Below are 13,898 nucleotides of genomic sequence, written 5' to 3' on the forward strand. Positions count from 1 at the left end.
ACTTTCAAACAGTTTTCAAAAGTTAATGAAACCGGAAGAACACCTCTGAGAATGAATGGGGTGCCAACAGTGGAGGAATCTAGCCCAGCAGGATTCAACTGCAACTGCCCCAAACAGCCACCCTATTTATGAAAGAACTCCCCATCCGTTCTCTTGGCAAAGCCCACCCTCTGAATAAGGTGGAAGTAGTTTGAGACTTGAACGACATTCCTGCCACCATATGTGTTCCATAAAGCTGAGAAGATGCAGATGTCCTCACAATAAGCATCCATAAACTAACACCTTTCCCTTTGCAAAAAAGGAAGGGGTTTCTGGACACCTACCCTCTGGCTAAGCTCTTCTTTTTAGCATTTATGAGTATTCTCCCAAATATCCCCTTCTCAAGTCTTCACAGAAGTCGGTCGACACTGAAACTCTTGGCAGGCCCCTGAACCACACAGCCAAAAATTGCATGCTGCGCACATCTGCAGTGAGGAACGTGAGGCTTTCTGAGGGAGATTTATTGCCTTCCTCCCCTCCTCCTTTTGGAAGGTTTCTGAATGCTGTTCCTTGTGTATAGCATGTGCCTCCGGCTTATCACTACGGTAAGTATAAAAGCAATTAATTTCCCCCCCCCTTTGGAAAGCGGAAGTTTTAACTGCACTTCAATACCATTTGCATTTCTGATTTCTATCAAGTTCACACTTCCAGCAAAGAGAGTCCTGCTGATATAATTTGTTTTTTTAATTGCATATTCTCTGGCAGGAAGCTGCTTCTTTCACCTCCAAAGCAGAAAACATGTACACATTGAGGGGTGCTCAGCTCTTGACCACGGCTGCAGGTTAGCTCACCTTATGGGCATTAAGGAAGCAAGGACAAGTGTGGGACCTGGGACATGCCCCTCGTCACCCCTCCCCCTGGCATTTTTAGATAAGTGATCATATATGCAACACTTGTGAAAATCAGTTGACCAATGTGGGTAAGGTGGGCAGATGTTGAGAGCTATGTCTTTGTACTTGGTTGTAATTTGTTCATATGTTTAGGGACTCTTTATTAAGACGGACTGTATTTATTTCTTGCTTGCTTTCACCAGTTTAGATCCTTTTATGCCACCTCCATGCCATTATTTAGACTTGGAGACTGTTTAGTCTCTCAGAGACAGAAGAACTGTGTGGTCTGATGTTCTCCTTCTGTTAGAGGTGAGGAGAAAGTGACAGCTTGAATGGTCCCAAGGCTTCGCTCCACTTTGCCTCCACACCTTGTCATGGCATTCTCATGGACAAACTCTATATTCCCTGTGCCCCTTGACTTGGGGTGCAGCTGAGTGAATTGTCTTGACCAGTGGGACTGAGACTTTAGATTGTTATAAGGCCAGACCTTACGAAACCTCACTTTGTTTTTGTGTTTCTGCTATTGTACAACAACATGTCCGTCAAGTCCATTGTTCTCTGGAGAACAAGAGCCAAGTAAAGCTGAATTGCTCCAGCCAATCCACAGTCTTGTACTATGAGGCAGAACCAATGCGGGCAGAACTACTTTTGCCAAGTTGAGCCCATAGTAGATCGACTAGCTCCGTCTCACCCCCATATCTGTGGTGCCAAGTGTTTATTGCTGTATGCTGCTGAGATTTCGTGCATATTTTAACATGGCAACAGCTAACCAGTGAGGCCCAGAGAGGAAAAGTTCCCCAGCCGCCATCACACAGCTGGTTTGTGTCAAAGGCAAGATTAGAGCCCACGTCCCCTGTTCATAGCCCTGCAGCTGTTACCCGGGGATTTTCACACACATGTGAAAGATACTGTTTGGTTGTAGGTCTTGCAGCTTTTGGAAAATGTAGCTTGTAAAAAACGTTGAGAGAAAACAGATGAAACTTTACATGGCTCCAGGGATTAATAATGTAACGGGGATTGTTCCACTTCTGGTTTGAAGTGAATCTGAACTGGCTGTTCCACCTCCTCTCCTCCTCCTCTCTGACAGCTGTGGAGTTCCCCAGGAGGAAGGCTTTAATGGCTTGGGAGCTGCTCCAAATAGCATCTGCAAGAACCAGAGCTTGAGTATCCCTGGAGACCATCAGTGACTGGAGCTGGGATTTTGCCCTTTTCTATACAAGCAGGAAGCCCACGCCCCCTCCTCAGCATTCTCAGACATAGGCCAGCCTACATGAGAAGAGCAAGGAAAACTAGAAAGATAAGCTGTCCCCACACCTCGTCGCTGGCCCCTACACACCAAAATACCATTTTTCAAAGTCTTCCCCTTTATGTTACTGTTCCCTCTCTGACATACAGGGACATGACGGGTTGTTGTTGTTGGGTGCCATTTTGTCAGTTCCAAGTCATAGCAACCCCATGTGACAAAACTACCCCATAAGGGTTCCTTGTATGTAATCTCTATGGGAACAGATTACCAGGTCTTTTCTCCTGTAGAGCTGCAGGGTAGACTTAAACTACCAACCTTCTGGTTAGCAGTTGAGTGCTTAAGCTTTCTGAAGCCAGAGTTAGTTACATGAGAGGTAGATGAAGAGAAGAAGTGCCACACCTTAATGTTACATCAGCCATTTACATCTTCTTATACACATTTAAATAAAAAAGGAGCTCCCACCATTCTTTCCCCAAAGTTCCACACCCTCATCTGTCTACTCTGATCTACAGGGAAGGAGAGCTCGTCATACTTGGAATGGCCTACAGAACTTCCGGTTACGATCTTTCCTCACCAGGACTGCTGTGGCTGCCTGTTCCTGGTTCTACTCTGCACTATTACTCACTTCCTTCTACTTTTAAAATAGCCAACTGGCTATGGGCCTGGCTTGCAGAGAGTGGATGGGTGTGAGGAATGGGGGAAAGAAAACCCTATGCCTGCCATGTTCGATATAAGCACTGATCAACTATCTATGTTTCCTCTCTATATTATGAATTCCTGTCTACCGGTTCCTTGTTGTGTGCCTAGTCTATATCACAGTGTCAATCACTTGAAGAGCACCAGGAAATATATGAATGAAAGAATGAATGAATGAACACAGTTGTTCTAAAAGACAACCCGTAGGTGGCATGTTCACACACCCAGCCTGCCGCAGCGCAGGATGGCAGACATGGGCCTGTGGGCCCTTTGACATCTGGCTGAGGTCCCTCTGCTACTCCTCATGGCTCCATGCCATGCTAAGCTTGTCTCAACAGATCAGTCACTGCTGAGCTGACATCTCTATCACCCAGACCTCCCTCACGATGATACAGGAAAGACACTGGGAACTGTGGCAGAAGTGGCAAGTGACCAAACTCTCCTCTCCCCCCAGGGCAAACTCGGTCTCCTGTTCCTGCTAGTCCCTGACTTGGGTTCTCTGGCAGGAGATAGTAACCTGGCAGCAACCACTGCTGTCTGAGTCCAAGGCTGCTCATCTAGTGCCTAGTGCCAGCAGAGCAGCAGGGCAAAGTCACCAGTAAGAAGGAGAGTCTAGATTGGCCAGTGTCACAAACCACCTTTGATTGGGAGGAAAGGCTAACAGACAGCATCCAATAAGGAGCTTGTGTGACCTTTCCCCTTGCTCACTGCTCTCAAGAGGTTTCAGAGAGGTTAGATGAAAACAAAACAAAACCAAACCTCCTCTAGTGCGTGCCCACTGTTTGAGTTCCCGTAAAAGCAGGCTTTTTTTCTCTTTTCTTAATTTCAATGAACATTTACAGAGATTTTGAATTTCCATTCATTCATTGTTGCACTTTTCTCCCGGCCCACCCCACCCCACCCCCACTACAAGCAGGCTTTAAGACAAAGTGTGCATTGTTGTGCCATCTAGTCAACTATGACTCCATTACAAAACGACGCCTCTATTAAAAACAGATCAAAGTCTTGCCTTATCCCATGCCATCCTCACAATCTCCACCATGCTCAAGTCCATCATTGCAGCCACGGGTAAATTCTTTCCTTCCTTTTGCTGACCCACCACCTTTTTCAGCATGATGTTTTTGTCCAAGGACGATGTCTCCTGACACTATGGCCAAAGTATGTAAAGACAGTTTCACCATCCTTGACTTCAAGAAACACCCAGGTGTGGGTACAGGTAGTTTATTTGAAAGTGATCTCACAAAACAGGAAGGAATGGGTAGGGAGAATGAGACAGAGAAGGGAAGGAAGCCAATTTAACATGTGTCACTGAGCTGTATGAACAGAGAATCTGAGAAAACATGTAGAACATACTGGGTAGGAAGCTGTAGTGTGCTCCATAACACTCCACTTCAGTGATAATGAACTCAGGTAAGTCTAGAGGGCATGAGTGAAGCCTCAACAGGCTCTGAATATTTTGCCTACAAATAGCACTGGAGCTAGAAGATGGTGAACTCAAATCTTCGTATATGTATATGTATATGTATATGTATATGTATATGTATATGTATATGTATATGTATATGTATATGTATAGGAAGCCTTCCTTTAACTATATATAAGATCTTGGTAAACTCATTTCTCCCTTACTTTCAACCTTTTCTGCTAAGAGAAAATATTTTACCCATCTGACTTTGAAGGGTTGTTGTAGAAATAAAATTAAAGCAGAGAATCATACATAAACTCTTTTTAAGTTGACACGAAATGTTGTTTCTTTAGTTAATACTATATTGCTCACCTGTCAGTAGGTTAAATATGGAGGGTTTCCAAGGATACAAGTTGTCAAAGATACTTTAAGAGACCAAGAGTAAAATCCAGCTTCAGATGGGAATGTGTCAATGAGTCAAACTGCAGTTGGTTCCAGATGTTTCTGTATATAAATTTTCTCAAGTAGAAAGGAAGACTGTCATTACCTCATTCAAAGAATACTTCCCAGATTTGGCTGGCCCTACTTCAGTCTGAATTATTGGTCTCCTCTTTGCCTTAAACTTCTTCCCCACAAATCTCCCAGTTCCTCAGGGATGCTAAAACTTCCTTGCCTCCTCCATTCCTCTTTATGTCAGGTAAGGTAATGCTAGGTGGTATAACTGATAAACCTTCATATCTCTGGTGCTTATCACCACGAAATACTGTTTTGTTTGTTGGACTTTTCCGCTCTTGCTCATTCAAGTGGCAGTCTAGTGTGGGTGACCCTATTGGGTATGCAATGAATAAGAACTCAGACTCTCTGGCTTTGTCATCTTCAATCCAAAGCTCTCATTGTTACCTTGAAAGATGTCTTAATTTCCAGCAATCTAGAGAGAGTAAAAAAAAAACATGACAGATCTTTAATATTCTAGGTCTGGAAGCACTATACATAACCACTTCCACTCACATCCCATTGACTGACTTACTTACCTTTCTGAAAAAGAAGCTGAGAGCAGAGGTGAGTGAGTATCTAGGGAAAAAAAGAAAAAATGGGTTTGGTTATCACCTGGTGAGCTCTGATATGTTGTTATTAAGTGCCATTGACTTATAGATGACTCATGGTGACGCTATTAATGAAAGACCTGAACACTTGTATAACTTTCACTGTTACTCCAAGTTCATAGAGTTTCCAGAGGCAAGCTATTTATGGAAGTGGATGCCACTCCTGCTTCCAAGCTTGTTTTGATCAAGGAGCTCCACCAAACACTGTCCACCCTGGGTAACTATTCTCGCATTTGGTACACCAGTGTCACAGTGTTCAGCATCACAGCAACCACGAGTTACCTCTGCATAGCAAATGGACAGACCAGTGCTAGACCACTTAGAAGAATGTTTGGCCAAAACCAATTCATACACTCTTTTTATTAAGATGGTTAAAGAAGAAACAGAATTGGAAATTCAACAGAACAGGAGATATCAGCCAGAAAGTAGGTAAATTTTAGGGAAGTTAGATATGACAAGTGAAGAAGAAAAACAGGTGCCATGGCTGAAAAAAGACAGGACTGTAGCTTTGTCGCACTACTGTTCCTTATAGATCTTCTCCTGCACAACTCTAAAGTGTTTAAATTTCTTCAAAACATGTGAACTTGCATGACCACATATTTACTTGTATTCATTCCAGCTAGTGTCATCCAAACTTCATCCACCTGGTCAACCCCCCTGAGTCTGTTACATTAGTGGTCATCAATGACTCATACCTCTCAATATTCATGATCATGAGTAATCTCTTCTTGCTGAGTCTGGCTGGTCCTGGAACTACGTCTAACTGATAGAATGTGTGGAAGTGACACTTAGATGACTTCAGGCTAAGACTTAAGACTTCTAGTAGTTTATATGTGTGCATTCTTTGGAGTCTTTAGTCATGACTTTACAAACCAGATTGCTCTTCTATAAAGACCATAGGGAGAGGGAAAAGTCTTGAGATTACACGGAGAGAGAGATGGGCTGGGCTGGTCCCTTGAGTTTAGCTGGTCAGCGGGACAGGGACAGATAAGTTGGTTTTAAGGTGGTTACCTGAAAGATCAGCAAAAATATTCCTCAGCTGATAACCACTCCAGTTTGTAGAATCAAGAACAAATAAAATGTTATTTTAAATTTTGAGGTGATCTGGTAGGTAGCAGTAGATAACTGGAAGTTATCTGTCTTTCAAGTTTCATCCCAATATTTGGGAGCTCTGGTGGCTTGGTGGTAAGTAGTTGTGTTGCCAATCCAAAGGTGGTGTTGTTTTTATATGCCATTGAGTCACTTGCAACTCATAGCAGCCCTATGTACAAGAGCCCTAAATGCCGTTCTATCCTGTACCAACCTCGCTGTCTCAAACACACTCATTCCCACCACTCCACTCACAGAATCGATCCATCTCATCGAGGGTCTTCCTCTCCTGCTCCGTCCCTCCACTCTCCCAAACATGATGTCCCTCTCCAAGGACCAGTCCCTTCTTGCAACATGCCCAAAGTATGTCAGACAAAGCTTCAGAATCCTTGACTCCAAGGAGCATTCCGGCTTCACCCTCTCCAGGACAAACCTGTTTGCTCTCCTAGCAGTCCATGGCATATTCAACACTCTATTCCAGGACTACAGCTCAAAGGAATCAATTCTCTTTCTATCATCCCTATTCACTGTCCAACTCTCTGATGCATAGAACGTAATTGTGAAGACTGTAGCCTGGGTCAGGCGCACCTTAGTCTCCAGCCTGACGTCATTGCTCTTTAGTACTTTTGAGAGGTCCCCCACAGCTGACTTTCCCAATGCAATTCGTCTCTTGATTTCCTGGCTGCTGTTACCAAGAGTGTTGACTGTGGAACCAAGTAAACTATAACTGTTAACTATCACTAGTTCAAATCCTCTAGTTGTTCCCCTGAAGAAGGTGGACAATCTCCTCCCGAGATTGACTGCCTCTGAAACCCCATTGAGGGTCAGCTATGGGACTGTTCTGACTCAACTATACACAACAACAACAGAAGCATTTCTTGCATTTTCCCCTCTATCTTCTATAACATTCTCTTCTTAACAGAGTGAGGAATCTTCTTTCGTGATCCTCTTCTATACTCTCACAGAACTCTACAGACACATATTTTTAGCATCTCTCACTTTGCACCATATCACTTACATTGCTGTCCTATACCCTTTAAAGTCTGTGCATTTCTTGCTTATTATGCTAAATTTTATTCTTCTGTATATTTTTTTGTGCTTTGATAGAGTAGATGACAAATAGTAGATGCTCCAAAAAATATCTTAAATAATTAATTATCATTTTATAATTGATTCTCAAACTATATCATGGAGAGAGCCTAGGGAACAAGATATGTCCTCCATCCAAGAATACATAAATGGAATTGTCTCCTGTGGGAAAGAATTATGCTGCATAATTGTACAAACTTTTCTCAAACTCCTATTAGTGGTTGTTGGAAAGTTTGTTGTATTGTGGTTAGGTTCCATCAAGTCAATTTCAACTCATCATGACCCTAGGTAAGACAGGACAAAATATTACCCTGCCCTTTACAGAGCAAGGCAACACTGCATGGTTTAAAAATCTAGAAAGGTGTACATCAGGGCTGTGTCCTTTCTCCACGCATATCCAGTCTGTATGTTGAGCAAATCATTAGAGAAACAGGACTTTAAAAAGAAGAATCTGGCATCAGGACTCAAGGAACAATCTGTGCAATGCAGATGACATAACCTTGCTTGCTTAAAGTGAAGAGGAACTGTAGCGTTTGCTGCAGAGGATCAGAGTGCAGCCTTCAATATAGATTATATTTCAACATCAAGAAAACAAAAATACTCACCGCCGAGCCAATGTTGTTGTTGTTGTTATGTGCCTTGGAGTCACCTGCGACTCACAGCGATCCTATGTACAACAGCCCTAAACACTGCTCTATCCTGTGCCAATCTTATGGTCTCTGACACACCTACCCCCATTACCCCAGTCACTGAGTCAGTCCATCTCATTTAGGGTCTTTCTCTGCTGTGCTGTCCCTCCACCCTCCCAAGCATGATGTCCCTTTCCAAGGACTGGTCCTTCCTTGCAACATGTCCAAAGTATGTCAGACAAAGCTTGAGAATCCTTTCCTCCAAGGAGCAGCTTGGTTTAACCCTCTCCAGGATGAAACTGTTCGTCCTCTTAGCAGTACATGGTATATTCAATACTCTTCTCCAGCACCACAGCTCAAAGTCATCAATCCACCTTCTATCCTTCCTTCACCATCAGGATCGATTCTTCTCAATTTCCTGACTGGGCAGTTGTGGGAGGAGACGGACCATCTTTCTCCCACAGAGTAACTGGTGAATTTGAACCACATGCTTTCAAGGTTTCAGTGCAGCTTCTTACCACTAGGCCACCAGAGGTCCCTCAGATTTAAAGTGTTAACAATTTCATTTTGCTTGTATCCACAGTCAACACCTTTTGGTTATGAGCAGTCAGGAAATCAAGAGACATATAGCATTGGGAAAGTTTGCTGTCAAGTACCTCTCCAAAGCCCAGAAAAGTAACAATGTGGGCTTTAAGTCTTTAAGCCTATGGTGTGCCTGATTCAAGCCACAGGCTTTTTAATCACTTATGCATCTGAGATCTGTATCATGAATAAGGATAGGAGAAGAATCAATGCATTTGTGTGGTGGTGTTAGAGAACATTGCTGAATATTCCATGGATTACCAAAAGAAACAGGTGTGTCTTGGAGAAATTGCAATCAGAGTGTTACTTAGAGGAAAAGATGGGGAAACTTCATTTCACATATTTTGGACATGTTTTTAGAAGAAGAATACATGCTTGAAAAAGTATACATGCTTGGAAAAGTGGAGGGTCAGAGAAAGAAAAGAGGACCCTCAATGAGAGGGCTTGATACAGTGTCTTTGGCAAATGTATTGAGCAGTATAAGGATGACACAGGATAGGAAAGATTTCAGATCTGTTACTGATAGGGTCACTGTAAATTGTACTTGACTCCACAGTACTTAACAACAATTCTTTACTGTGTTCACACTCATTGCAATGTTGTGAAATTGTTCCAGCCTCTATGTCAGTACATCTCATTGTGGACTTTACTTTTATTCTGCTGACTACATCAGGAGTCACGCTGCTAAACCAATGGCAGTTCAAATTCACCAGCAGTTCTGCAGGAGAATGATAAAAAAAAAATCTCCTCCAGACTGAATTGCAGCTTCTGAAAGCTAATTGAGAGTCAACTGTGAATCAGTTTCAATTCAGCAGCAGGAGAAAGAGAGAGAGAGAGATTACATTAACAAGCATAATGTCCTTAGGGTCCCAACAATATGCCCAAAGTACTTGAGACAAAGTCTCACCATACTTGTTTCTAAAAAACACTTGGGTTGCACTTTTTCCAAGACAGACTTGTTTGTGCTTTGGACAATCCATAGCACAGTCAATATTTTCTGCCAACACCACAATTCAAATATATTAATTCTTTGGTTTTCCTTATTTATTGACCAATTTTCAAATTTTTGTGAAATAATTGAAAATCTTATGGCTTGGGTCAAGTACCCCTTAGTCCTTAAAGTGATATCTTTGTCCTTTAGCACCTCAAAGAAGTCCCTGGTAGCAGACACACTCAATGTAACATGTCATTTAATTTATTTTTTTTACTCTTCCACCCATGGTTTTAGATTGTGGATCCAAGTAAAATGAAGTAATTAAGACCTTCATTAACATATTTTTATCACTAAGTGTAAAAAAACCTCATTGACATTTTCCCTTCATTTATTATGATGTGACTTATTGGTCCAGTTGTGGAATTACTTTTGTTTTCTTTATGTTGAGGTGTAACCCATACTGAAGGCAACAGACTTTGATCTTCATCAGTTAGTGCTTCAATTTCTCTTTGCTTTTGGCAAGTAATGTGTCAGCTAGCTGCACATTTCAAGTTGTTAATGAGTCTTCTTCCAATCTTGATGTGTTCTTCTTCAGATAGTCCAGCTTCTCATATTACTTGCTCAGCATACAGATTGAACAGGTATAATGAAAAGGAAATAGCTGTGATGCACACTTTCCCTTTTTCTAAACTACATGGTATCCCCTTGTTTTATTTGAACGATTGCTTTTTGGGCCTGTGAACAGGTTCTGCGCGAGCATGATTTAGTATTCTGGAATTCTTATCCTTCACAATGTAATCCATAATTTGTTATGATCCACCTTGTAGAATACCTTTGTATAATCAAACAGAGGTAAACATCTTTCTTGTTTGTGTGCTTTCAGTCCAGATCTATCACACATGAGCAATAATATCCCTCATTCCATTTCCTCTTCTGACTCTAGTTTGAATTTCTGTAGGTTTCTGGCAATATAGATTTGCAACTGATTTTGAATACTTATAAACAAAATTTACTTGTGTGTGATATTAGTGATATGGCTTGATTATTTTCTCATTCCATTGGATCATCTTTCTTTAGAATGGGCACAAATATGGATTTCTTTTTTCCTAGTTGTTAGGTCAAGTCTTCCAATGTCCTGACATAAGCCAGTGAGTGCTTTTAGCACCTTATCCACTTGTTGAAACATGTTCATTGGTATTCTGTCAACTTCTAGAGTCTTGTTTTTCCACCAATACCTTCAGTGAAGATTAGACACCTTTTAAAGTACCATAAGTTGTTGTTTTTTTTTAAATTTTTTTTAAAGTTTTATCCTGGTCTATTTACAAAATTAATAAAGTTTGTATACATTGTTTTTCACAGCAGATCTTTCCCTTTCCCTTTTCCCATCCTTCCATGCATTCATCAAATTGTGTAACCCTATAATTAAGTACCCCCCTTGGATCCTCGTACTCATTTTACAATAATGGTCTTATACAGTATTTGTCCTTATGAGAATGAGCCAGTTCTCTTAGCATAATGCTCTCTAGTCCTTTTCAAGTTAGGTATTAATTTACAAAATCATAGCTCCTGCATGCTGCATAGTATTCCATTGTGTGAATGTACCATTATTTCTCAATCTGTTTCATTGCAGTTGGGCATTTGAGTTGTTTCCATATTTTTGCTACGGTGAATAACACTGCTATGAACATTGGTGTACAAGTCTCTGTCTGTGCCTCTGTTTTCATTTTCTCAGGGTATGTTCCAAGCAGTGGAATATCTGGGTCATATGGAATGTCTATGCTCAGCTTTTTGAGGAAGTGCCAAACTGTCTTTCAGAGTGGTTGTACCATTTTACAATTACAAAATGGGCAAAGAATATGAAAGACTTTTCACAGAAGGGGACATTCAGATGGCCAACAGACCCATGAAGAAATGTTCCAAATCATTAAGAGAGATGCAAATCAAAACCACATCTTACCCCAGTAGCAGCGGCAATGTTTAATAGGACAGCAAGTAATAAATGTTGGAGAGGATGTGTCGAGATAGGAACTCTTATACACTGTTCATGGAATTGTAAAATGGATTACAGATGTAATGTAGAGTGGGATTGCCACTCTAGAAGGCAGTTTAGCATTTCCTCAAAAATCTGAACATAGTGACCCAGCTATCCCACTGCTTGTAATGTATCATAATTTTTTATTATGAGCTACCTCCTGAAATGGTTGAAAGTTTACCAATTCTTTTTGGTGTAGTAACTGTGTAACTTCTTTCTTCTTTTACGTCATTCACTGTATTACCCACAGAATCAGTCAATATTTTTACTCAAGGAATAGATTTTTTTCATCTACCTCTTTCAACTTGAGAAGAGCTAAACATGGTCTTCACTTTGGGTTTTCTAACTCCAAAACTTCACATTCTGTTTATACAATAAGCAGCCTTCTTAAGTTGCTTTTTAAATCATCTATTCAGCAATTTTACTTTGTCATTTCCCCCCTCCCCCCCATTCATATTAGCATCTCTAAGTTTTAAAGCAAGTTTCAGACTCTTCTGATGTCTATTTTGGTCTTTTCTTTCTTTCCTGTCTTTTAAATGGCCTTTTCTTTCTTGATGTTTGACATCCTTAATGTCATTCCACAATTGATCTTTTCTTCCATCATTAGTGTCCAGTTTCCAAACCTATTTTTGAGATGTCTCTAAATTCAGATTGGATACATGAAGGTCTCTTATATATATTATTTTAAGAAAACTTGAGCTTCAGTTTGAACTTGGATGAGAGCAAGTGATAGCATGTTTCACAATCAGAACATCGCTTTGCTCTTCTCCATTGTCTCTCTCCAAAGATGTACTTAGTTTTAGTCCTGTGTATTTGATTTGGTGGTCTTTGCAATTACTCATTATGCATTAGAGAGCTGGACAATGACTAAGGATGACAGACAAAAGGATCAATGCCTTTGAGCTTTGGTGCTGGAGAAGAGTTTTGAACATACTGCGGACCACCAAGAGAACAGACAGGTCTGTCCTGGCGTGGGTGAAACCAAGCGAACAGACAGGTCTGTCCTGGCGTGGGTGAAACCAAGCTGCTTCCTGGAGGCAAGGATTTTGAAGTTCTTTTTTCACATTATCGTGGGCCTGTAGCCAAGAGGGACAAGACCTTTGAGAAGAACAACATGCTTGGAAGGGCGAAGGGACAGCACAGGAGAGGAAGACTCAGAATCTCAGAATGAGATGGATTGACTCAGTGACTGGAGAAGTGGGATTGGTTCTGTTGGAGTCAGTGAAACTAGCTCAGGACAGGGCAGGCTTCAGAGCTGTTGTGCATAGGCACAAGCAACTCCATGGTACATAACAACAACAACTAATATATGTATAGTTTGGGAGCTATGTTGACATAGTCTGTAGCGATTTGCACTGCTAATCCAAAGGGTGTGTACTTCTCTGATAGTTTGAACTCACCAGCAGCTTTGCAGGGGAAAGATGGACAATTTTCTCTCATGTGATTTACAGTTTGGGAAATCCAGTGGAGGGCCAGCTATGATTTGTTTAACTGACTTAACAACAATATGTTTTAAGATACGTAAAATTCCAAAAGACAAATTGCTTTAGGAAAGTCCAGAGCACTGAAGAGCAACAATGTAATTCTGGAGATTAAGGTACACTTGATCCAGGCCACAATCTTCTTATATGCTTGCTATGCATCTGAGAGCTGGACAATGAATAAGGATGATGGAAGAAGAATCGATAGGTTTGAATTGTGGTGCTGGAGAAGAGTATTGAACATACTACGGATTGCCAAGAGAACAAAGAAACTCATCCTAAAGAGAGTGAAACCAGGCTGTTCCCTGAAGGCAAAGATTTTGAAACTCTGTCTCAAATACTTTGGGCATGTTGCCAGGAGGAACTAGTTCTTGGAGAATGACATCATACTTGGAAGGGTGTAGGGACAATGCAGGAGAGGAAGACCTCAGATGAGATGGCTTGACTCAGTGACTGAGGTAATGGGGGCAGATGTGTTGGAGATGATGAGACTGGTTCAGGATAAGACAGGGTTCAGAGCTATTGTTGCTATGAGTCATAATTGACTCGATGACCCATAACAAAAACAACAACACAGTTCTGGAGAACAACCACTTGGCCAACTGACTGGAAGAGGTCAATATTTGTTCCCATCCCAAAGAAGGGCCACCCAACTGAGTGTGGAAACTACAGAACAATATCATTGATTTCACATGCAAGCAAGATTCTCCTGAAGATTATCCAAAAACGACTGGAACAGTACA

This window comes from Elephantulus edwardii, unplaced genomic scaffold, assembly GCF_000299155.1.
Source record: "Elephantulus edwardii isolate Elephantulus edwardi_28Jun2011 unplaced genomic scaffold, EleEdw1.0 scaffold00210, whole genome shotgun sequence".
Lineage (NCBI taxonomy): Eukaryota > Metazoa > Chordata > Mammalia > Macroscelidea > Macroscelididae > Elephantulus > Elephantulus edwardii.